Below are 26,163 nucleotides of genomic sequence, written 5' to 3' on the forward strand. Positions count from 1 at the left end.
CAACTGTTTACGTTCACTTAAAACTAGGGTTGGGAATCGTAAGAAATTTTCCAGTTCCCATTCCGGTTCCGCCAAACAGAGCTGATCAGCCCTATATGCACACCCGCAAATTACTCAAGGCCCCGCCTCCCCCCTCGTGTCAAAGTTTACAACATTGATGAGAAAATTAAGCGGAACTATTCTTTTGGTCACGAAAACACATAAAAAAACTTGTGTTCTCTCCTCTCCAAGTTTGATGTCAGCAAAGAATAGTAAAGTTAAGTTGATGTGCATCTCTCTCTAGTCTGTCTGTCTGTCTAACCCAGCTGGGCAGTGCATCTTTTGGTCTGCCTGTGTCTTGTTTGCTACTGCAAGCCACTTCCAGGGCTGTGTTCTGTGACTTTGTGCCCGACAAAAAAAAGTGAGAGTGAAATACAACTATTTATTACGTTTGACAAACGACAAAGGGCAACACTGTTTGTTTATAAACTGCAGCTCGGAAAAGATAATCGCATCGCGCGTTAACATGCGTTCATATGCGCGTGCACAAAATGAAACGCGCACTTTCCAGCAAAACAACTGTGGAGACCAGTACAATATATGGGCGTGATTACACTCCTCATTACAGGCGAACATACTTTTAAAACAAGACAATGATTATCTAGTCTCCAAGTCAGTTTAGTTACAACTCTGCAAGAAAGCAATGTATTGACATTGAATATTGATTTATAGGCTATATATATTGCATTTAAAATGTTGATTGGCTGGACATACTGATCAATAGGCAAGGCAAGGCTTTTATTCATTCACAGGATCCATTTTTGATATCAATAATTAAATTTGTACTAATTAGAATGTACTTTTTCTAGTAACAATTTCTATTTCTGATATCAGGAATTACATTTTCATTAGTACTAGTTTAAGGAAGGAGGATTGTAGTGGGAGCACTGGGGTGTCAGGTGTGACTGTGTGGCAATGATGGTTTACATGGCTCATGGGTCAGGTAGGAGGGCCCCTTAACAGAGGGCCCCTTTTGCTTAGGGCCCCAGGGAGGTCAGGATCGGCTCTGCCACCAAACAATTCCGGTTTCGGTTCCCATTCAATCAAAATTATTAAAACAACTAATAAAAAATAGTAGTACAGGAAAAATGCACAATCCTTTTTGTTTTTATTTCTTATACTTGTCAAATGAGTTTAACAGACTGGTAATGTCAACAAATTCAACATTTTATTTAGCAATTTTTGCAAAAATAATAAATTTTTCTGATGGAAAATAAACATTTCTGCATTCTCTAGGAGAATTTGGGACCTCTCCTAGCTTATTGTATCTCCAGCAGTGGAGAATACCCTCTCAAAATGGGTAGAATATGCTTGAACACACATGATAGATCCAGACAGGTGAAACAGAATATTTTTTAAATCGGTTTGAATGATTGATTCATAAAGACTTCACTTATTTCATTACTGGATGAATCGGCACTCTAGCGGTTAATAAACAGAACTGCGTGCTTCTTGCGGAAGAACATTGTAGCCAGAGCTACTTCTTTCTGTTTATGTCTATGACGAGTCACGCAAGTACTGGGCTGCTTCGCAGCGGTGCCGACCCGACGGTGTAAAGTAGTCAGAGTATAACGCTTACTACAGGCTTACCGTAGTGATTCAGGATATGACAAAAACACGGTTTGAAAAAAAGGCATTCATGATGTACTACTCGCTCATATAAATTGTGTAAATTCTGAAGACAAAAAAATGTACGGACTGCAGCTTTAACAGTCGTCTTTATGAATGTTTTGAAGCATCAGATGTAATCGATACACTCGTTATTTGAAGCAACTTTCAAAAGGTGATTTACTCTACAGAAATATCGATACTGTGTGGTTGAAAAGACTGAAAGTAAAGTTGTTTCATATATACTGACATATCTCTGGGTCAGCGGCAGCACAAACAGGATTTGAATGTTCTGGTGTGCAGTTTGTCATTTAGGAATAAGATCGCGCGGCGTGGGTGTTTGAATCGATATCGAGATCTTTTAAAGATTAATCGTGCAGCTCTAACTTACTGTCTTTATAATCTCTCTCTGCATTGATATCTGACGCAAAACTTATGAGTAGCGCGAGGGCTTTTCAGTGCATTCATTACTATTTTAATATTCATGAGGTGAGACATCGCTATTAAAGGATTCGCCCACACATCGCACCAGAACCGTTTTCGGAACCGAAACTTAGGAATTTCACACGGTTCCGGTATTTTTCAAAAACACTAACGGTTCTGGATAAGAACCGATTCTCGGTTCCCAACCCTATTTAAAACATAAAGGACTGTGTTTATGAGGTACTCGCAAAGATGGGCATTTTGACACATAAGTGTGTGTATTTGACCATTAAAGCCCAATAAGGCATCAAAGGGAACTCAGTTCAGTACATACGGGCTGTATGAGCAGGGGCTTTAAGAGCACGTGTTTCAGATAGCGCACACATGTACTGAAATTAGTTCTCTTTCACTGTTTATTGTGCTTGAACGGTCTAAACCCAGCAAACAACATGGCCAAAAGGTTGCTATAACTACATTGTGTGGTGAAGGTTGTTACAGCGTTTACACAATGTTGACATTAAACCACCGTTCAGGGCCATTGCTTAAGCTTGTGCCTAGGGTGTCTGGACAACCACTGGACGACATATATTATGTAGGCTACTCATCACTGCCCTAAAGCGCGAATCAGCCTTTTAAATTTCAACTGCCAGTTGGGCTCATTGTGTTGTCTCATTCTTCATCGAGCAAGGATATGTGAGTATTGCGTTTAATTTACCTCAGCTAAATAAGATATGTAATTATTCAAACACAACCCACAACTTCATTTTCTAATGTGACTAATGTAGCCTTGCTTGCACTGTTTAGTTTTTCATTTGACTTGTCTGCTATTTAGTCTCATTCGTTTCTTTGCTCCTCTGGATTTGTTAATGTTTCCTGGACTGATTCCGGTGGGCTTTCGACTACGCTCCCCTGTCTGCCATGTACAGAACCCGGTTTTGTTCATTAATGTTCTGATCTTTGCTTTTTATGTTTTATTTATTATACTTAAAAGAAATGTGTATTTTGGTTTATTACGTTTTTTTCTTATTTTTTTCACAAATGTATGACTTTTGAAAGTGGAATTTGATTACCATATGCAGTTTTAATAAAGTTGAATTAACGTAACCTTCTATCATTTTTACTCTTCAAAGTGTACACTTGCAGGTGTTGATTAAAATTAGGCTAATTTACTGATAGTCCCATTAAATAATAATAAGGATAAACAATATTTAAAAATAATATAATTGTCTAACATCTGACTAAAGTTAATTAAAAATAATTTTTAAATAATCATGAATAAACATTAGTATCTATCTCTTATCATTTTACTGTTGCACCAATTCTGTTGCACCAACATTTTTACCACAATTAAGGAGGTTTTAGGCACTCCAAAACAACCTGTAATAGTAAAATCACTGTAAAGTACACCCTTGAGTTGCTTATCACCTTATATGCATAACATTTACAACATTTCAAATTCAAAATAAATCTTAATCTAAATAAAATGAAGTAAGGCTGGGCAGTATATCGAGTTTGTACGATATATCAATATCATGTTTATAAACAGGATGAGGCAATACCGTTCATATTGATATGCAGTCGTTTAATATTGAGCTTCTGTGGGGAAAGTGCATAACCCAAATTATCCTAAAAATAAGACATGCTTTATAGTAAAGGCCTCAAAATAACTCATAAGATATAGTTAACGTGTATATTTTAACACGGCTTACACCGTCAGGTGCTCTGACGGATACTTGTGCTGTTTAATGCGTTTGAGATGTGGTGTTTTCCTAAGTGCATAACTTTCATATCAAAGGTAAATCTGTAAATGTTACAAAGTCATGCAAATATATCCATTTTGCTGTCAGGAGTGGCTAGCCTTATGCAAGCGAGTCTCCACTAAACTTCACAGACTTACTGAATAAGCGCCAAATGTCAGTATAACACATGTCAGCCACAAAAATACAGAGATATGATTTGTTTTGTCCATATCACCCAGCCCTACCACCGTTTTTGCAAGTATCCTCATAAACACAGTAATTTATGTCTTAAGTGAACATAAACAGTTGAGAAAGAAAAGGCATGTGTAACAATATATTGGATCTGTGCATTTGGTCTTAAAGTGACAGCAACCAAATAAACCTGCTGTCTGCTGCTGTGTTGTTTGTTAATCAAACAGCAGAAAATCTCTCACTGCTCTCGAGTGAATCACTTTTGTAAGAATACATGTATATTTAATTTACACAGTGAAGTGTAAATTATGCAGTGAGTTTTTTATATATTTGATTACTTTATACAATTTATGTAGTATTTATTATTTTTGTTTATTTTATTATTTATTACATACGTTTTTCAGGTAAGTCCACTTCACGTGTGTTTTTGTTTGATTGTAGTTTGTTGTTGCTTGTAATTAGTTTCTTTGTTCTTATTTTTTTTCTTAGGCTTGTATTATTATTATTTTTATTATTTATTCATTTATTTTTGAAAATGGGAAGTTGTGTGTGGAGTGATGAACCACAATGAAACACGAGTTGCAGGGTGATGGCAGAGAGCGGTGTCTTTGAAAATCTGATGAGAAACATAATAATAATAAATGAATCTCTACCACAGTGAAGCATGGAGGAAGAGGTTTCATTGTGTGGAGAGTCTTTTAGCTGCTGGTATTGGTGAGCTACTTTACTGTGAAAAGTCATTTAATGCTTTGGAGTACAGGAGAATATTTCAGAATGGCTTACTTACCACAAATTAAAAGTTGTTATCTGTGGAATGATCAGATGTTATTTTTCAACAAGACAACGCTTCTGTCCAAATTGCAAAGACAACCAAAAAGTGACCTGAGAACAAGTCCATCAGGCTCGTGTTTTGGCCTGATCAGAGTCCAGATTTGTTTGAAGAAATTAACATTGAGTGGAACAACACTGACTCTTCTTCCTGTAAAAAGCTGTCTGCAAGTTATGCAAGGCTTTTCCGTGCTAAGTTACTTTATCTACATTATTTGTGGAATTCTTGCTCATTTTCAGACCAGTGATGTGTGATTAAAATAGGTAAGACCATTAAAAGACCAATAAATATTATGCCTTTTTTTTTATTGCCCCCTTTTTTCTTTTTTTTTTAAAGGGCCAGTGGCATTATATTTAGTGGTCTTTTAATGGTCTTACCCATTTTAATCACACGTCACTGGTCAGAAAATTATATATATATATATATATATATAAACACGTCCACTTTGAGCTCTAATATAAATGTGAACATTGTGAATACTAAGTGCTCTCACCCCTGAAGGTGTACTTGCTTCTTTTTCTTGGATAAAAATACATTTTGCTGCGCTATGAAGGGCTATTTATACACGAAGGCCAAATGACTCCACGTACAAGCTACTGTTTTTGAACTGGTGAACTTGTTCTATTTCCTCTCTTCCTTTCTTCCTCAAGCGAGAAAACAAACTTCGGTTCCATGCAACCTCTCTGGTGAAGGTAGTGAGTGAGCCGTGTGTACCAGGAGAGCACTAAACCCATTACAGCTGAGGACTCACATTGAAGTTGTGGTGCTGGAGGCGCACAGTTCCTGGTGTGTGGCTTGTAAACCAGTCCTCTCACTGAACCCTCTACAACTCACTTGCCTCCCCCTCCTGTTCACACACACACACACACACACACCCACACCGTTTCCACTGGGACCCCTGTCTTTATTATCACAGCCCGGCAGCTTACTGTTTCCATGGCTCTGCAAGATGGATTAATCACACCATTTAATGTGTTTATTTCCCCCTGTCCAGGAGGCACAGGACTTGTGTGGAGGAGGTGGGCCTGTTATAACCAGCTATGTGCCGTCTTTAATTGGCGTGAGAGGGGACATGCCGCGCCGTGGCCCAGAGTGGGACGCACCCATAAAATGTGCACTGCATAAGGGCACCTGGGCCCCAAGGTACACTCTCTCATACACCTCCTCTTCTACTCCTAAATCTCATTCATTGATGTGCTAAATAAAAATCTCCCCAAAATAAGCACAGCAGTGGAATGTCATACCAATAAATGGCTGGAGGTCTGTTTCCAAGACAACAGCTAAGAATGCCCACAGAGCACATGCAATAGAGCTCACTATGAATAATTTCTACTTTGACTTCCTTTGAAGGCATTACAGTAAGGGCTACACCTTTATATGAGCTGGGGTACCCATCAAAAACACTTAAACAAGTACATATGGATAAATAATATATTAAAAATAAACAAAAGAAGCACATAAAAAGCACATGTTGAAAAAAAAATCACATTTTATATATAAAGAAAGTGGTGCTCGTCTGTACAAAACACGGCATCACATTGCGAGTGATGCTGCTATCGGGTTACTAGGGTGTTCTGGGTGGTGTCAAAAATGCAGCCACAATTTCCCTAATGTGACCACACCTTTAACTCCTTACAAACCCCTGTAAGCAAGCTAAAGACGATAGTAATGAGGAGGATCACTCTAGTAAAAAATAAAAATAAAATAAATAAATAAAAAAACGATTCCTGAAAGTTTCTGTAATGCAAGGACAAAGAAAAACACTTGGGAATAAATAAGATATTTTTCTATAAAACTATTATGTACTATTTTGTTTTAATTTAATTTACATTTTATTTTGTAGCAAAATAAAAATTTGGTAAGTTCTATTTCTTTTTGAAAACCCCTGAGTCATCACAAAATAAGTGTTTATTTAATTTTGAAATGTCCTTTTATCTATTTTTGTGAATTATTCACATACATTGATACAAATAATTGGATGGCTCTTATTTTTGTTTGCAGCTAGTTCACTGAACAAATATACAAATCTTTTGTGTGACAGTAAACAGCACCGTCTCCAATAGGATGCCTGTTTTGAGTCTCTAATGTGCTCTGTGCTCTCAGGTCTGAACAACCCTGCTCTCTACTTCTGCTCACGTCTGAACAAGGTAATTATACCTGCAGGTGTCTGATAGCTTTATTCATGGGACAATCCTTCCAGTTATCCTCTTTGATCAGTGGGAGAAAAGCACTTTTGGGCTGTCATCTTCATCTCCAAAGCATACGCTTGCCGACGTGGAGAGAGACATCAGTGTGGCAGCTCAGGGGGCCGAGTATAATCTGAATCTGACTGGAGGCTTTTAGAGAGAAACAGGAAGTACCTAAACTCAGATGTCACCAAACAATCTCTTCCTGGTAGAAAACTTGGGTGGCATGTAGAACCAAAAAATCCTATCTTTAATTTACTGACATCAATCTATTCTTGAGTTAGTCATGCTGACCCAGCGAACAGATATATGATCAAAGTCATTTTTCTATCCAATGTCCTTAATCAGTCTGTGGGCTGACTGTAACAAGAGTTGAAACCATTTTTTACTCATGTAATGTAGGAAAGACCCACTCAATTATTATCAGGCAGAGAGTCAATCATCTCTTTTTCGCAAGAGACACCACAGCCAAAATTGGAAATGATGCAATTCTGGACACAAAACACCCATTCGACCCATGATTGTCATGTATCTATATTGCAGTGGAGCTGTCCCTGACCAACGTCCCAGAGATATTTTTGCCAAAACAACAAACAAGCATTATCTGGAGTAAGTCTTCATCGACTCCACTGACAGACACAAATAGAATCCGCAGCTTTGCTTTTCAATCTCTACAGTAAGTCAGACAAGACTTACGTAATGTGTGTCACACAAACATGCTGCCTCAAATCCCGGCTGCAAAAACTTTAATGGCCTGCGCCTTTGAAGACAGACCTTCCATGCGGTGGTTGTTTAATAATAAAAACATGACAGTGGAAAGGCTGTGGAGAAACAGAGCAAGAGACGATCCCACTATTCCCATGAGCCTCAGTTTAGAATCTCTGACAGCCAATCACAAGGCTCACAGCTTAGGGCATAGACATGCTTAGTTCTCTAAACTAACAGGCTGTTTAAGTGAACAGGCTACAGCTACATTCTACAGGACAGTGAATTCATGTTTTAGAAACCAAGCATAAGTTGATCTGTGTCCTCTGATCAGTAGTCAGCAGTCCATGTGATCCACAGTGCATTATAGGTAGCTATCTCTGCATTGAACAGTATGCAAGAAGAAGACAATATGCAAACCTCCTGTGGAGATCAAAGGTACTCTTTTGCTCTTATGAAGATCGATTTTAAAGGACTTTCTGTTGGACAAGCACAAGTAACTTTTTACAGGATCAAGATGACCACTATCTCTAGAGATGAACGGTATTTAATGTGACCCTTTTGTATTACTGAATTAAATATTGTGATGCAAGTTGTTATGTAACAGAAATCGCACCGATCTATATTTCGACGTACAACCGAGTAAAACGGATTATCGCAACAAAAAAAAAAAAAAGTAGGCTGGGTTCAATTTATCGCATTATTTGGATGGAAGCAAATCAGAATGAGAGCTTGCAGTTGACAGTAAGAATGGGGCGGAGTTTAAGCTACACTATATTGCCAAAAGTATTGGGACACCCCTCCAAATCACTGAATTCAGGTGTTCCAATCACTTCCATGGCCACTGCTTCTACAAACATTTGTGAAAGAATGGGTCGCTCTCAGGAGCTCAGTGAATTCAAGCGTGGTACCGTGATAGGTTGCCACTTGTGCAATAAATCCATTCGTGAAGTTTCCTCACTACTAAATATTCCACGGTCAACTGTTAATGGTATTATAACAAAGTGGAAGCAATTGGGAATGAAAGCAACTCAGCCACGAAGTGGTAGGGCACGTAAAATCACAGAGCGGGGTCAGCGCATGCTGAGGTGCACAGTGCGCAGAAGTCGCCAACTTTCTGCAATCAATAGCTACAGACCTCCAAACTTCGTGTTGTCTTGAGATTGGCTCAACAGTGCGTAGAGAGCTTCATGGAATGGGTTTCCATGGCCGAGCAGCTCCATCCAAGCCTTACATCACCAAGTGCAATGCAAAGCGTCGGATTGTATGGTGTAAAGCATGCCACCACTGGACTCTAGAGCAGTGGAGACGTCTCTGGAATGACGAATCACGCTTTTCTGTCTGGCAAGCCGATGGACGAGTCTGGGTTTGGCGGTTGCCAGGAGAATTGTACTTGCCTGACAACATTGTGCCAAGTGTAAAGTTTGGTGGTGGAGGAGGGATTATAATAATAATATGTTTATTTTTAATAATATGTTTATTTTATATAGCGCCTTTCTGAGGACTCAAGGTCGCTTTACAATAATTACAAATACACATAACATAGAAACATGACAGAGACAATACATATAAACTGTGAAGGATAACATAGTAGAGATATAGTACATATAGAATCAGAACATTCAGGGGTCAGGGAAACAAGTGACAAAAAGATGTGTTTTAATGTGGCTTTTGAAGTCTTGTAGTGATGAGAGATTGCGGATTTATTGTGGAATTGAATTCCAGAGAGTTGGCGCAGCGGTGCAAAAAGCCCTTCCACCAAATGATGATAGTTTGTGCCGTGGGAGAGAGGCCAGGCCTGGATTTTATTTGATGTTTATGTTTTATTTGATGTGACAGCAGTCGTCCGTGAGGGGCTGCTGTCTTTTACTTTCGTTTTGTATTTGTTTTGTTTTGGTATTAAAAGTTTGTTGAATGTTCACCGGTTCCCGCCTCCTTCTTCCCATAACAACAAACCTTGTTACACTGAGGCTAAAATGAAAATTCTGTCATTATTTACTCATCCTCCTGTCATTTCAAACCTGTATGACTGACTTTCTTCTGTGGAAAACAAAAGAAGATATTTTGAAGAACATTGCGGTCCAAACCACGCTGGACCCCATTGAGTTTCATTGTAGAGTATGGACAAATGTATTTATTTTTTATTTTCTACTTTTGCGTCAAACAGAATAAAGAAAGTCATGCATGTTTGGAATGACATGACGGTCAGTAAATAATAGTTTTTGGGTGAAATATCCTTTTAAGCTTGAAGAAACAAAAAAATGGCTTCTTTCTTATTTATACCAGAACTTAATGTAGGTTCTTCTTTTAGAAGGCTGCTCGATTTTAGAGACAGTTCTTTACTTACTGCCTCTACACTCCCAATAGTTCAAAGAAACGATTCATTCAAATAAGAATTATGGACCATATCAACTGAAGCCTATACTCATGCCTCTATTAAACATAATGAGATCTAAGACATCTGAGAGAAGTTCGAGGAAACTCCTCCACTTGATAATGATAGAACTAAACACAGTGGGAGGAAAGGAAATGTAAGATAGAATAAGCCCTAAACAAAGAGTTCTTATAGAAATATGCCTGTTTTCTCTATCTGAAAAAAGACCTATACTTGGCATTCACTTTAAGAGCTTTTGAGGCAGCCCTTCACTCTAAGTGCCGATACAAATTCTGTTCCTTAAGATTATTCCAACATAGCATTTACTTTTACAATAATAGCTCCTTCAAAAAAAAACAAAAAAAAAAACATGGTAAACATAATTTTAATAAAAATAAAAAAGCTCTTTTGAGATCACTTTAAACCAGCCAAGTCTACTTTATAGTGTTTTTTTTTTTTTTTTACGATGTTTATCTTCATTATCTTTTTAAGTCCATTTGCAAATCACTACAATTCCGCAGAATTCGATGCAGCAATGTATCATCACTCTGACAATATGTGAATGCATCATGACGGCTTAATTTTATTACATAATTCTATATTAAAACGAGCCCTGTTGTCTTTGACGTACAACATATTGGAGAACCAACAGTTTTAAGCCTGCAGTGAACTTCATAAATGATGCCTATAAAGAGAAATGTTGTCCAGTGCAATAATATGATTGCCAACATAGTTGGCTGCTGCTTTCCCTGATATTTTCTAAAGAACAGCTCTGTTGCCTCTACCCACGTTGTTTCACAGAGTAAGCTATTCATTACACCAGAGCAGGGGTCTTCAACAAGGGGGTCCATGGTAGAACTGCAAGGACTCCGCCAATTATTGTTTGATGTAATTTTTTTGTGAGAAAAGTTAAAAAAACAAAGAACATTGGGTTTTTCTGGGTTAAAAAAAAGTGTTTCTTCATACATGTAAAGGTGTAAATGTATATGTGTGTATATATAAAATACACATTAAAGTATTTAAATAGTATATATACACTGATGCAAGCATTATAAAGTCTGTTAAGATGATACTGTTGATATTGTAGATCCCTCTTAAATGCAAACATTTTATACCACATATAAAGGGGTCCCTGTCCCATCTTTCTATTGGCATTTTAGGTGACCAATGCCCTTCTGAAAGCAGTTCTGAAATGGCTGTCTGTGTATAAGAGAAAAGATTTTGTCTGATAAGACAGAAACAACATAACATGAGTTGAGCACAACATAAAAGGAACATGAACAGGGGTTATATAAGGTCCTTATGGGAGGAGAATGCGGAACCAACACAAGTGCTGCAGTGAGCTTCCTTCCATCCCTGCAATCCCATTCCATCAGCATCAAACACACAGTAAATGGCCAGAATTTTTCTTTAACGCCCCTGGCTCAGAATGGCTCGGAGCTTGGGCACTTCCTGTATCCTCTCATCCTAGATGCTTGTCCTGTGGCTTCAACTCAATTCAACATCTTGATTTAGTCCCAAGAGAAGCATAAGCATCGTTAAAGAGCAGCTTACATTGTTGAGACCAAATGGACTCCCACTGCTTCCTCTTCCACATTGGGAATAGGAATATTGACAAGCAAAATTGCCACAGAAGTATTCTCTAGCAAAAATCACACCATTCAAAGTAAGAAAACGTGATAAAGTGTCACTAAATAAAGAGCAGAGACAACATCAATCAGGGTAAAGGGCTTCAGTGACCTTGTGTTTGTATCAGGAAATAAACCTCGATAGATTGTGTGATTTGAGCTTGGTTGGAACGTACCCTCGATAGAAGAGAGATCATTTTCTTTGATAGCCTTAATTAATTCATTGATTTATTCAGCGCTCCAGAAGCTCCTTAAATCACTCCGCAGATTATGATCTCACCGGTACATATTAAACGCGTGAAATTTAGCGTCTTATGTGCAGTAACAGATATGCCTGCAGGTGGAAATTAAATGAATAACATTCAAAAGCAAATTAAACACAGAAAGGTGCCATTGAAAAAGAGAGAGAAAAAAAGTTACGCTTGTTTGCTTCTGACTAAAGTGAAGTTTTTTAAGCGATTTTTGCCATGCATGCTTATCGTTCATCTTCGGGGAGTGCCACCAATGTTGCCTCACTACTGGAACAACGCCTCTTGCTCTCTCAGACGTTCTGACGGATGTATCAAGCCATCTTTATTAGCCTAGACCCCGGGAGAGAGAGTTATGGGCACAGCCCAGCAGCGTATTGCTATCTCTCTCAGACAGCAGACCATGGCCCCCTCCGTGGCCCTATTTAAAAGGCACTTATATTTTCGCTTCAAGGAACGCAGTTTTCCACTATGGCAGGAGATCCTTGATAGCCGCACACACGCCCAAACAGAAAAAAAGTAGGAGGGGAAAAAAGAGGGGGGGGGGGAAACTTCCTCATTAGAATTCCAACAAGGTGGATGATTGCCAGTGGAGACTAATGTAATTGTCATGGCAACTACACAATGTACAAAGATCCCAATGGAATTACTCTGATTTTACCCTTCCCCCTTTCCATAAAAGCCATTGGTTTAAAAAGAAGTCGAAGACATGTGGAACTGACAAGCTCTAAATAATTTCACAACCGATGGCACAACTGGGAGAAAAAACAAGACCATCAGGTTACAGACAAAAATCATTTATATATGGCTGTCAAATTGAAATTATATAGTGAAACGGTATGTATACAAAAATGAAATGGGCTAAAAGAGCACGTCTTTAAAGCAGACATTGAACAATACAAAAAGAAATGGATTTTCTGCATTTACACAGGGTGTGTGTTTAGCCTCCCTCTGCAAGTGAAGCCAGCCAGACAGATGCAGAGGCTGGAGGAACAGCCACAAGCAGAGGGCACCACTCTCCTCACCCATTCGCCCACTCTAAGGGGAACCAATGTGATTACTGCATTACCCTCTGGCAACCCTGCTTGAATTCGGAGTCTGCCTTTAACCAGCTCGCTTGCCTAAAGACTGAGAAACAGAGAGAAAGGGAATAAGAAAGAGCGGATAAAGGGTCAACAAAGGAAAATAAAAAATAAAAAGATTAATCCAAGCATTTTTTTGTCTCGCTCCTAATCGTCATTCTGCATCTGTGAATGGGTGATGAAGTTCTCGGGAAAATAAGGCAAGCCCTGGTGCAGGCTTTGCCCTTTTCCGCAATTTATTATTTCTATGAGACGACGAAAAGAAGGGGGAAAAACAAGAGACGGTGGAAATTAGCTAAAATTAGATTAATCAATTCCACCTCCCACAAAATTAGGTCCATTGCACTGTCAAACAGTCGTGAGAGAGAGTGTGAAGGAATAATGTTTTTTTTTTCTCCCAAAAGCCACTCTTCAACTCAACATTAGCAGCTTTCTGAGTGTCCAGTACAGAGCTGAATCGACTGTGTTGTAACGACTATGGCTCGATGGTGTGAGCTTCAAAGACATTACTGACATTCCGATCTCAACAGAAAACCCGCTCTGAACACACACACACGTACACACACACACACACACACGAAAGCCACTAAAGTGCAACGTCATGCAGAAATATGGCTCTTGAATGTATACCTTCCGATATGTATGTGTGTGATTAGCTTTGCCTTATAATAGAGGTGTGTTTTGCTAGAGTAAAATCTTTAATTCTGAAGATTCATTGAAAGAATATTCACTCCATAGTGTTGTAACCCTAACTCAGACCATAAAACTTTACGACCCAAGCCTCAAAGGCATTCCAGAACACACACACACACACACACACACACACACACACACACACACACACTCTGGAACTTTGGAAACAGATATTCTTCCACATAACAAGCCACTGAATGTTGATATGTATTCCTATGTTTCTCAAAGTGTCGTCACTTGCCATAACGGAAACACTGACAACTTTATTGTGTGTTTAATCAAACTTTATTTGTGTGTAATTATGCATATAAGTGTAACGTTATGTGTCCCCAATCTTTACCTGTCATAAGTAATATCTCTGTAATCCTCTCCCTCTCACGGAGACGAATCTTGACTGCAAGGTACAATAATATGCATTTGATTCCAGGAAATATCATATTTCTAAGTATGAATCCTTTCCCTCATAAGACATATGGTAAAAGGGGGCGTGTTTTTCTTCACACAAAGAAGACTTCTTCCCGCTACAAATCAGAAGTTTTGATTCGCTCTGTCCCCAAAACAGGGCGTAAACAGATGTCTGTTAAAAGGAAGATTCTCTCTTCTCTTCTCTCATCCTTCCGCTCTCAACTCATCCAACTTCTCTGGACCCTCCTCCCCGGCGCAGCGCTTCTCCAAGGAACATCTGGAGGAGGCCCTGGCCTTCTCCATCGAACGAACCCATGTTCCAGTCGTAGCTGCCGGTCTCTGCAACTAAGATTTCCAGCCTCTCCCATCCCGGGAGACGAATCTGAACTTTCTCGGTAACATCACATTCAGTGAGCCTTTCAAGCCTCCCGCGACACCGGAAGACGCAGCAGAAACAGGACACCATCCTCGCTTCTTGCATCAGCTTCAGCCTGACCAAAAAGAGCACTCGCAAGTATATTGATTCCTATAAAAGCTGTTCCAGGTGTCTAGGACTTAGGTCTGTGGACTAAGTTACCCTCTATCTTCCCTCTATATCTTTCTTTCTTTCTTTCTTTCTTTCATGTCATTCATTCCGATCACGTCATGCTATGTTTTATGTTTTTGTTCGGTTAAATGTTTAAATGTTTAAATGTTTTATCGTGTGCATTTTACGTACGTTTATGTTTGTAGTTTATATAATCTCTAGTGTGTGCCATTTTATTAATAAACCCATTTATACTTTTAATTGTCTCTGTGTTTGAAAACCCACCTCATAAAAGTCAATGAAACTTCAAGATCTAAGCTACAAGCTCGATATTGACTACCTTGAGTAGTTTTAATTCATAAACTCAGAAAGTTTGATATTCGCGGCCAGAAGATAAAACTTTCGTGGAGTTTAAAAGGGATACCCCTTCTTAACTGTAATGATCAGACAGTACAGAACAAGGTAATCTCGAAAATTGATAAAATAAATGTACATGCGACTTATGAATTATGACCATGCGTTATAAATATTAATATTCCCTATATTCTTGAGCTAATTCACATTTACCCCGAGTCGTTTACGTTACATTATTATGGTGGAGAATCCAAAAGCAGTTTCAAACTTTGTTTGGTGGACAAATTCAGTTTCAGTTGAATGTGTATTATGGCTATTTAATAATTGTACGCGCGTTTTGAAGTGTGAGATAAGTCGCCAAGGCGAACTCACCCAGCTGATCGCGGGCACAAAGCCAGCCCAGCTCTGCTAAAACTGCAGTTCATGACATTACATCTGTCTCTGTAAAGACGAAGCAAAACTCTTTGCAGTTGATACATGTAACATGATTTAAACCGACTAAATGAAGACGAAGGATCTCTTTTAGGACGAAGACGTAAATCTGATAGTTTTTCAGTCGTAATAGGCCTTATTAATACGTTAACGATAACTCCTGGTCAGAAATTGGCCTCGCGATCCAATTTCGTAAACCTACGCAAAAATCATAAAAGTGCTATTTTGATTAATGCTTATGGGAGATGAGCAGATGATAAGTCCTGCTCACAGCTGTTCTGATGCCTGGTGTGCTCACAGCTTAAGTAAATAGATGTTCAACGCCTGTTTGCTCACAGTTTCTAGTGATTAAAACACGAAGTTTTAATACCTGTTGTTATGTAAACCGTTTTATATGTATAATATGTAATTGGAGGCCAGTTTTATGAATTAAGAAAACGGATGATAATCCCTGTTCTCCTTCTTTAAACCGTCTCATGTGTATAATATATAATGTGTAAATTGGAGACCAGTTTTATGAATTAAGAAAAGATGATAATCCCTGTTCTTATTCTAAAACCGTCTCAATGTGTAATGCATAATGTGTAATTCCTGTTAGTCACATGTTGTGAAACTCGCGTCAGTCTTCCGCATGCAACAGAAGCGCAAAACACCACGTGATTCAAAAAAAAAAATCTGCTGAATTACGCCACTGACCAACACTAGAGGGCAGCCTCTAAGTCTGGGGCAGTTCTCAAATTACGCGCCCCCAACCGACGTCATCCTGCGTGAGCGTCGCCTCCCACTGACGTCAGCCTGCGCGAGCGCAACTACGCCATCTCGTGGCGTTCTAAGATAATACCTGCTTTCAATTTAATTTTCTCTCCTTTTCCCCGAGTCTAGCTCCCAAATACTTACCTGCATTCAAAGCTTAGCTTATGCTGATGTTATTTGGAGTTAGACAATTCTCTTTTCTGTTTTGATTTTCACACCTCAAGTGAAGTTCGAAAAAAAAAAAAACGTTTTGAATTAAAGCTTAGATTTGAGTCACTCAGTTCATTGATAAGGGCCACCTAGGAAGAAGCACGCCACCGTGTGGCGATCTTGGGTCGACTTATCAATATCTGTTTAACCCCCAGTCTGCAATTGAAGTGTCTCATTGCCACCCTTTTCGTTTGATTATTTTATTTTTTTTAATCAATACTAATAACTTCAGTGTTATTGTAAGGATTATAGGAAGTCATTCTGAATTTCAGTTTTGATTATTTTTAGTATGGATACATCACTGTTATCATTCTAATTTTCTTTCCTTCCTTATTATTAGTATTTTGGACCTCTCCTTGCATGCTTATTTGAATTTTAATTTAAACAAGTTTGCATTTTTCAAATTGTGTCTATTCAACCAGGTGGACCACTGAGAGGAAACACGGCCCTCACCCTTGTGGCACAAACCCACTGCCGGGGCCTTTTCCTCTGCCTGCGTCTCAAACCTGTGTTGTTTATTCAAATTTTATTTCATTGATAATTATTTTTCTCTTCCCTCTTTCTCCAGTCTCTCCAAGGGGGGGGGGTAGGTTATTCTGATAATTACAACCAATTATCGTAATTTCCTTTTTGTTGTATCATTATTTTAGTAAAGCCTTTGCCTCTGACTCCTGCATACCTATTTACTCAATTTGATGAAACCAGAAAGCCTTAATTTACTTTAAGTCTAACATTTTAATCCCTTATTGTGTATCTATTGGCAGGACTCAGTCAGTGCACTGTGGTAATCCAAAAGTCATCCCTGGTGGTTTCCGGTGGGCGGGGATCATCTGTCCGGCGTTACTGACACGGCGCTCTGTCTGGTGTTGGAACCGTCGGAGAGTCTGACCGCGCCCGCTGGTTTCCACCTGGATGACCTCTATTCACCCCAGGTAAACTAAAATTTGATAGAACCCATCCACTTATTAGGAACCACAGAATACTAGCTATTCCTTCGGGTGTATTTTAAGTGCTTGGACTCACCTTTCTCTCTCTAAGACACACCGTCTTTCGAGGTCCTGTCCCGATAACCCACGCATCTCCTGGCCCGATCAGGAACTCTCGCAGTGTTAATAAGGCTTAGGCCTCTTTATTTTTATTTTATTTTTATCTTATTTGATTTATTTTCCTTAAATAACGCTCCCCGTGTTATTGTTTGCGACATTTCATTGCAGACCAATTCACTTCCTTGTGTTGTGTTTCCCTCTGATCTTCCCTACCTTCAACCTTGTCTCTTTCTCCACTCTGTGTGATTTGTTCCTTTCATTTCACTTAGACACAGAACCTAAGAGAGACCCCAGGAAAAGCTGAATAATAGAGTGACGATCAAAGCGGGCGTCGCTAAAACGACCCCCAGGCTACCGCCTGTCCAAATTTCTACTGTGGGTTTCATCCATACCCACGAAATTGGCTCAGCTAACTGTCGGCATCAGTTAGCCCCGAAATTCTCATAAACGGCATAGCCCGTATGAGTATAGCTCATTTGACCCTAAAACAAACTTGCATTTTGTCTCTTTTTGTGTGTGCTGTGCTTCTCTCGCCAACAGTAAGCCGAGATGTCGAGCTCACCCTGTCCTGCAGTCCGCTGGGACGACCTTGAGGCATGGCTGAGGGACATAACAAAGACCGTGCTGCCCCAGGACCCACATCGCTCGAGCCAAGAGCAACGGGACACAGACCTGAGCCAGTTCGAGCCCCATGATCCAGCCCAGACATACAGCCACGAGCAGCTGTCCAAAATCTTCGGAGACCTCGCACTCAAACTCGTCGCCAGGGCCCGGGACAGCGAAAGGAGCAACGCCGACCTGCAGCAAAAGACAGCCGCACTACAGCTCCAGGCCACAGAAGCCCGGAAGGACCGAGCCCACACACAGAGTCGGCTAGACCAGCTAATCTTCCTGACCGAGGAAGAGGACGAGACGGACACAACGCTACAACAGGAAGTTGAAAGACTTCAAAATGCCCTGGACGATCTTCGTCGGCACACAGACCTTACCACAGAGAATCAACACCGTTCCAGGCCAGCAGGTGGCGGCACGACTGTGACGGTGCCCGTCCAAAGCGTCGGACCGACCGCTCGGAAAGATTCTGGAACCAGCATCACCCGCCGTCCAGAACTCCAAGCCCAGACCGTCGAACCTGTAACCACTCTCTCCAGAACACTGGTGAGGCAGAGTCTTCTTACATCACAGATGAAGACAGTGCAGCCACGTCTGACACAGACACAGAAAACGAACACTGACACCTACTGCTTCAAGGTCCTGACTGACCTGCAGTTGAGTAACCAAACCAATGTCTGCGCCACATACAGACAACCCACCCACCCACCCTAACCATTGCAGTGATTACACAGCACAAACGAACTTTACCAACTACACTGCACGCCTCAGAACCGCTAAAACGCTACCTCCGCTGTGTACAAAGAAAGTCATGCGGGCCTCTGATGAACAGACTTTTCCTATGCCACCACTTACCCCTCCACCACCCTCGCAGGCCATCCGAGCTCACTGACAACCAGTGCCTCAGACAGCTGTCTGCCACCACGCACATGTTGCGTTCACAAGACTTCAATACGCATTGTGCACCTGTTGCCATCACAGCGCCACAGCTCGTAAAGCCACAAAGCACAAGGGGGGGGGGCAGGCGTAACAATGACGCCACATGTGCCAAAAAGCCATGCATGGGACATCAAAGCATGTGGCATACCAACCTCAGCGAACCAAAAAGACTGTCCTAAACCAACTAAGGACCTCCATCGCTGGAATTTTTTTTTTTTTTTCTCTCCTTCTCTCTCTCTCTCTCCCTATCGCCTCTAACAGGATGCAGGCCGCAGTGGTTCGCGAGAAAGCAGCCACACTCACCAGGTCTGGCATCCGGCATCGCACGGAGAGAGCAACCCTGAGTCCTGAACACCAAGGCAGGACTCGCACTCAACACAGTCCCTCCAAGCATGGGCAACCGCCCAGCCTGAACACCTCACCTGTGTCCATACCTGGACCGCAGCTGACGCTGCGCTGTGTACCTCCACAGCAACCGACCACGCCCTGACTCCCGTCTTGGCTTTCACCCTGTACCAGACCCTACCAAATGTGAGCAGCCACAGCAAAGCTCACAAAGCCGTGTCTGGTGGTTTCCTATGGAACCGCAAAAAGGGGGTCCCGATCCGGGGCTCGCCTAAACCTCATTTGACCTGAGTCCTCAGTCATCAGCCGCTTGCCATCGACCATTGCGCTAATTTGTTGTTCGATAAAGTCCTTCCGAGGTCTTTATCTAACAAAAAGGGGGATATGTAACGACTATGGCTCGATGGTGTGAGCTTCAAAGACATTACTGACATTCCGATCTCAACAGAAAACCCGCTCTGAACACACACACACGTACACACACACACACACACACGAAAGCCACTAAAGTGCAACGTCATGCAGAAATATGGCTCTTGAATGTATACCTTCCGATATGTATGTGTGTGATTAGCTTTGCCTTATAATAGAGGTGTGTTTTGCTAGAGTAAAATCTTTAATTCTGAAGATTCATTGAAAGAATATTCACTCCATAGTGTTGTAACCCTAACTCAGACCATAAAACTTTACGACCCAAGCCTCAAAGGCATTCCAGAACACACACACACACACACACACACACACACACACACACACACACACTCTGGAACTTTGGAAACAGATATTCTTCCACATAACAAGCCACTGAATGTTGATATGTATTCCTATGTTTCTCAAAGTGTCGTCACTTGCCATAACGGAAACACTGACAACTTTATTGTGTGTTTAATCAAACTTTATTTGTGTGTAATTATGCATATAAGTGTAACGTTATGTGTCCCCAATCTTTACCTGTCATAAGTAATATCTCTGTAATCCTCTCCCTCTCACGGAGACGAATCTTGACTGCAAGGTACAATAATATGCATTTGATTCCAGGAAATATCATATTTCTAAGTATGAATCCTTTCCCTCATAAGACATATGGTAAAAGGGGGCGTGTTTTTCTTCACACAAAGAAGACTTCTTCCCGCTACAAATCAGAAGTTTTGATTCGCTCTGTCCCCAAAACAGGGCGTAAACAGATGTCTGTTAAAAGGAAGATTCTCTCTTCTCTTCTCTCATCCTTCCGCTCTCAACTCATCCAACTTCTCTGGACCCTCCTCCCCGGCGCAGCGCTTCTCCAAGGAACATCTGGAGGAGGCCCTGGCCTTCTCCATCGAACGAACCCATGTTCCAGTCGTAGCTGCCGGTCTCTGCAACTAAGATTTCCAGCCTCTCCCATCCCGGGAGACGAATCTGAACTTTCTCGGTAACATCACATTCAGTGAGCCTTTCAAGCCTCCCGCGACACCGGAAGACGCAGCAGAAACAGGACACCATCCTCGCTTCTTGCATCAGCTTCAGCCTGACCAAAAAGAGCACTCGCAAGTATATTGATTCCTATAAAAGCTGTTCCAGGTGTCTAGGACTTAGGTCTGTGGACTAAGTTACCCTCTATCTTCCCTCTATATCTTTCTTTCTTTCTTTCTTTCTTTCATGTCATTCATTCCGATCACGTCATGCTATGTTTTATGTTTTTGTTCGGTTAAATGTTTAAATGTTTAAATGTTTTATCGTGTGCATTTTACGTACGTTTATGTTTGTAGTTTATATAATCTCTAGTGTGTGCCATTTTATTAATAAACCCATTTATACTTTTAATTGTCTCTGTGTTTGAAAACCCACCTCATAAAAGTCAATGAAACTTCAAGATCTAAGCTACAAGCTCGATATTGACTACCTTGAGTAGTTTTAATTCATAAACTCAGAAAGTTTGATATTCGCGGCCAGAAGATAAAACTTTCGTGGAGTTTAAAAGGGATACCCCTTCTTAACTGTAATGATCAGACAGTACAGAACAAGGTAATCTCGAAAATTGATAAAATAAATGTACATGCGACTTATGAATTATGACCATGCGTTATAAATATTAATATTCCCTATATTCTTGAGCTAATTCACATTTACCCCGAGTCGTTTACGTTACAGTGTTATTGTGCCTTCATTAAGCTTATTGTGTCAGCAGGAAGAGGGGAAAAAAGGGCTATTTTAAGGGATTTATGCACTCTGTGCTTCCATGGGCGGGCAGTGAAACTCCAGGCCAGCAATTCCTCCTTTCAGAGCACTACAAAGGAAATGTAATTACCTTGATATGGTGGCAAAGGGAAAGGGCAAACTCTCAATATGCAGTAAATGCACTCACGCTGAGACCAGGCAGGGCTAATTTGCTACTGATCTGTAGGAGTTTTTCCTCATTTCTATCCCCACCACCCATTTCTCTCTCTCTCTCTTCGCCACTCTCTGGGAAAAAATTGCATGAAGGAGCCGTGACCTCATACCAGGCTACATGATCTCCTCAGCTCTGAAAACGCCTAAACAGGACAGCATTAGCATGCAACATGCATATTTAAAAACAGAGGTAAAATCGTTTTTTCCTCTTTTTTTGAGAGAGAGAGAGAGAGAGAGAGAGAGATACTCACCATAACCTCTTGCTTGGCCTTAGGCATTCACATTGTGGGGTAATTTGCATGAATATTTTTTAAAGGCACATAAAAAGCACTCAATGGTTAATAAGACGAAACTCCTAGAGAAGTTTAATTTAAGAATGCTAATTAATTCACTTTTTCATTAGCCTCCATTTCAGATTAGGGAGGCTCTGAAGACAGAAGCAGAGAACACAAGGTTTTTGGAGAGTACGAGTAAACCACCACTCATCTCTGCAACTGAGAGAGAGAGATGCAATTACATTTTTCATTGATAAGGGCAAGTGGTTTTATTATTCTACAGGCTTTCCTCTTTGTTTAACTCAATTTCAAAGTAAAACTTTTATAACACATTTGTAATAAAATGTCACCATTATTGTTTTGATACAGTAGGGCTGTGTAAAAATTGTGATTTTCAACAATGTGACTGTGTCTGATTAATTAACTTTTAATTGACAAGACGTCTTTTTTTGTTGTTATTAAAATCAAAAACATACAGAGCAACCAATACAAATTCTCTAAATAAATTACAAGCTGGTTCTGACACAGTGGCAGATCCTCAAACGTGTGCAAGAAGCTTGCTGGCGAATAAACCAAAAGATTTCTGTGTTAGCAAACAACATAAGATTTAGCACCTGACTGCTCCAAGAGCTCAATTCTCTGACTTCAGTTTGTCCTGTATAGTCGAAGAAAGAGTAAGAAACTGTATATGCAAAGTGATCAAGTTTAATGGATGTAGTATAATTCAGTCGACAAATGCACATAAAAGCTCCACTAAAAGAGAATGAAAGGATGCATGGTGCAAAATGGGCTTTTACTTTGGACTTATTAGTAAGGAAAATTCTGTAAAGCTGGGATGTCAGAGAGGAGAACAATAAGAAACCTGAGATTCCTCACCGAGTGAGAGAACGAGAGCGAGACGTGGAGGGGGGGGATAAAGTGAATAAGAGGGAAAAAACGCTGCATTCTTGTAACTCAAGAACTGTAAGAATGTGTGTGCAGCAGGTATTTATGGAAAGGTGATGGCAGATAGTTGCTCTAGAAACGGCGACAACAAAAGAGAAAAGCAGAGAGTAGCGGAAGAAGGGAGAAAAAAAAAGAAAAACAACTGCAGGCAGCGCTCAAGGTGTGATGGCACCAGCTCTGCGTACCACGTCACCATGGCAACAAGGGGAGAAATGGCGGTGTTAACATTCATTCAGAGAGGCAGCACGTGTCCATCAATCTCTAGCACATAAAGAGGCAACAGCACGTCTGCTAATAGTGTGAAGCCTGCAGGGCGCTCCATTGTTCTGCTATAATTATGCCAAAAAGGACAGGAAAAGGGTGTTGCTCTTTTCTTCACAAAGGGGTCGCAACACAAACAGATTCAAAACAGAGGCTTCAGTTCATCTCAAGGTATAAAAGAAGAGTAAACCTGACAACACGCACACACACATTGCGGGCACACGGGGCACCCTGTGCACTCTTTTGAAAGAGACACCAAAGGCGGACAATCCCGCTTATCACTTTGTTGTGATAATCTTTTCTAAACACAGCCCTGGGTGTGCAGATAAACTCCAAACACAACATTCAAGGTGAGCTCTCTCTCTCTCATTCTCTCTCTCTTCCTTCACGTCTTCCTTGGAATTCCATTTTTTTCCATTTGGTCCGTTTGCTGCCACACTCTGTCAGCAGTGGCAGGATGACGGGGCGGAGGAGAACCGTAGGAAGTGGAGAGAGGAAAACAAGATGGCACAGCGGCGTGAAGGTTATGACTTTGAACGTGCGCTAGCTGGGGACCGGAGCGCACACACACTGACACGCAAAGACACAAATACACACACGGAGTGCTCTGAGTGTTCCTGTTTGTTCCAGGTGCTTCTCTACTCTTGCTCAAGTCAAACATCTACATGGCTTTACATGGCGGGAGACACGGATCAACTGGTGAAGGTCAACACCTGAGAGGGTGGAAGGGAATCACCAGCAATTGGCTTAGCCAAACAGAGCTAAAATGAGTAGTCGGCATTAACTGACTGAATTTGTTAATTTTCCTGTTTTTGTTGATCGACCTTGTTATTTTTAACTAAAACTATTTACAATAATCATCGTTATTGTGAACACTAATAAAAATTACAAATGCACATAACAAAATGACTAAACCCTAAACTAAAATTAAAATGAAAGCTAAAAAGATAATAAAAAAATAATACTATGTGATCTCATGAGTATTATATGTATTTTTACGCAAAGTGGTTCTACCACATGTACTTTTACTTGAGTTTCAATAGACACTGAAACAAATGATATTAACCTATTGACAGCACTAAAACTTAAATTATTTACACTTTAAAACCTTAAAATTAATTGCATTTCTGTAATCGTTTAACCATTATTTATCATGTAATATTTATTTGATATGCCGTGGGACACAAAAGGTGTTTTTTCAGTATAGTCCTATGCTGTGACTGACAATGGAACCAAAAAATACCCCCAAAACACAAATCAATTTTATTTGTGTGCTGTAATCCAAATCTTTAGAATGTATACAGTTGTGGGGAGCAGACTCAAATTCGAAGAATCTCCCCTGGTGGCTTGCTGCAGTGTAGGTGATAAACCCCGCCCTCTGCATGTAATAGAATGAGACGCAATCCAAAATAAAAAATCCAATTATACTTCAAAAACATTTTTTTCCAAAGATCGTTTGTCATTTTAGGTAGTTCTTATCACACAGGCATATTCAAGTGGTTTTGTTATTTATTTAATGCTATAAAAATGGGATGTGACGTCATGATCAAAAATAAATCAAACACTTCTGTGTGTATCTATGTAAACTATGAGTGAAGAGCATCAAAGGTTTCTATTTACAACATGGTTTTGAAGTGTTGATCATTGTAGCCAATGTTAAGCACATGAACGCAATGGCCAATCCAATGTGTTTAAGATAGTCAGAATAGGGTAATGAGAAAATATAGAGTAATGGATCGATCTTGGGATTTTACGAATATTGAGATCGTTCAAATGAAGATGTGATTAATCGAATAGCCGATTAATATCAGATCATTATATTAGTTGATCTATCAAACTAATCATTAGCTACAGCCCTAATGCCGACTGAGAAGTCACTGGATACAAATTCTAAAGTGTCTAAAGTCATGCTACATGCTTTCTTGTGGCATAAGCCCTTAGCGCTTCGGTTCTGACACGACTGCGACATTTAATTAAAAACAAATGCCACAGTGCCTCCTGAACTCATAAGTCACTCTGCCAATGCTGTGTTGGCATGTCATTGCAATCATAGCAACACAATGACTCACTGAGTTTCTGAGGTTATCAGCTACTAGTACGTCAGCTGAGCTTAAGGTCAGAAGGACACAGTATCTACACTGTCAGTGATCAGGGTTTCTGCAGTGTGAGAGGGTGTTCGTATATATTAACCGACCTTGCAGGACAACTGGCCTGCTCTCAACAGTAGCTGCAACTTGCAGCAGTGGCCAACCGCAGAGGATGAGTCACATCAAACAAAGAACTAAATCCGTCCAAAAAAACAAAACAAATGTGCACATATGCGCACAAGGAGACACGTGTCGCATCTCTTTTTGAGCCCTCAAACACAGGATGAAAGAGATTAATTGCCCCCTGTCTCAGAACTGCATACGGTATCCACATCACCTCTTCAAAAGGATAAGAAACGGAGAAGAGAGACTCAGCTGAGGGCTGATAATAATGTGTCACTATAACTGCAAACGCAGGGACAAGCTGAAACCTCTAGATACATCATAGTACGAAAGTAATGCGGAGATCTTAGTGGGAGATTGTCGAATGTCATATTGGCTTTGGGATCTGGCGATAGCTCTGGGTCTAGTGATAACTGTTTGAAATGAGTGTGAACACACAGCACACAAAGGCTCGGAATCCCACCTGTTCAGAGAATTTTTGAGCGAGACGGAGAGGATGAGATGTACAGAGACACGAGGAGCAGCCATGGGGCCTGAATGGAGGTGGAAAGGGGCTGAGAAACTCCACAGGGAGCATGGCACTGTTCTCACCCTAATGAGCAGCCAGATCTCAAAACAGCAAGCCTCCAAAATTTCCAGACCTGTTCTACTCTCACATGGGACTGTATCAAACACTTTCACTCACACTGGAGGAGTTCGAGTAACAAAGTGCCGGCCAAACGCAGAGCTTGTTG

General features: G+C 40.5%; 1 protein-coding gene across 2 annotated transcripts in view; it reads right to left on the bottom strand.

The window, feature by feature from the left end:
- Nucleotides 1–26,163, bottom strand: part of efcab11 (EF-hand calcium binding domain 11) — an 87,263-nt gene that overhangs the window by 32,553 nt on the left and 28,547 nt on the right. The window lies entirely within an intron of this gene.

Source organism: Leuciscus leuciscus (genome assembly GCF_965113295.1).
Source record: "Leuciscus leuciscus genome assembly, chromosome: 17".
NCBI classification, from domain to species: domain Eukaryota; kingdom Metazoa; phylum Chordata; class Actinopteri; order Cypriniformes; family Leuciscidae; genus Leuciscus; species Leuciscus leuciscus.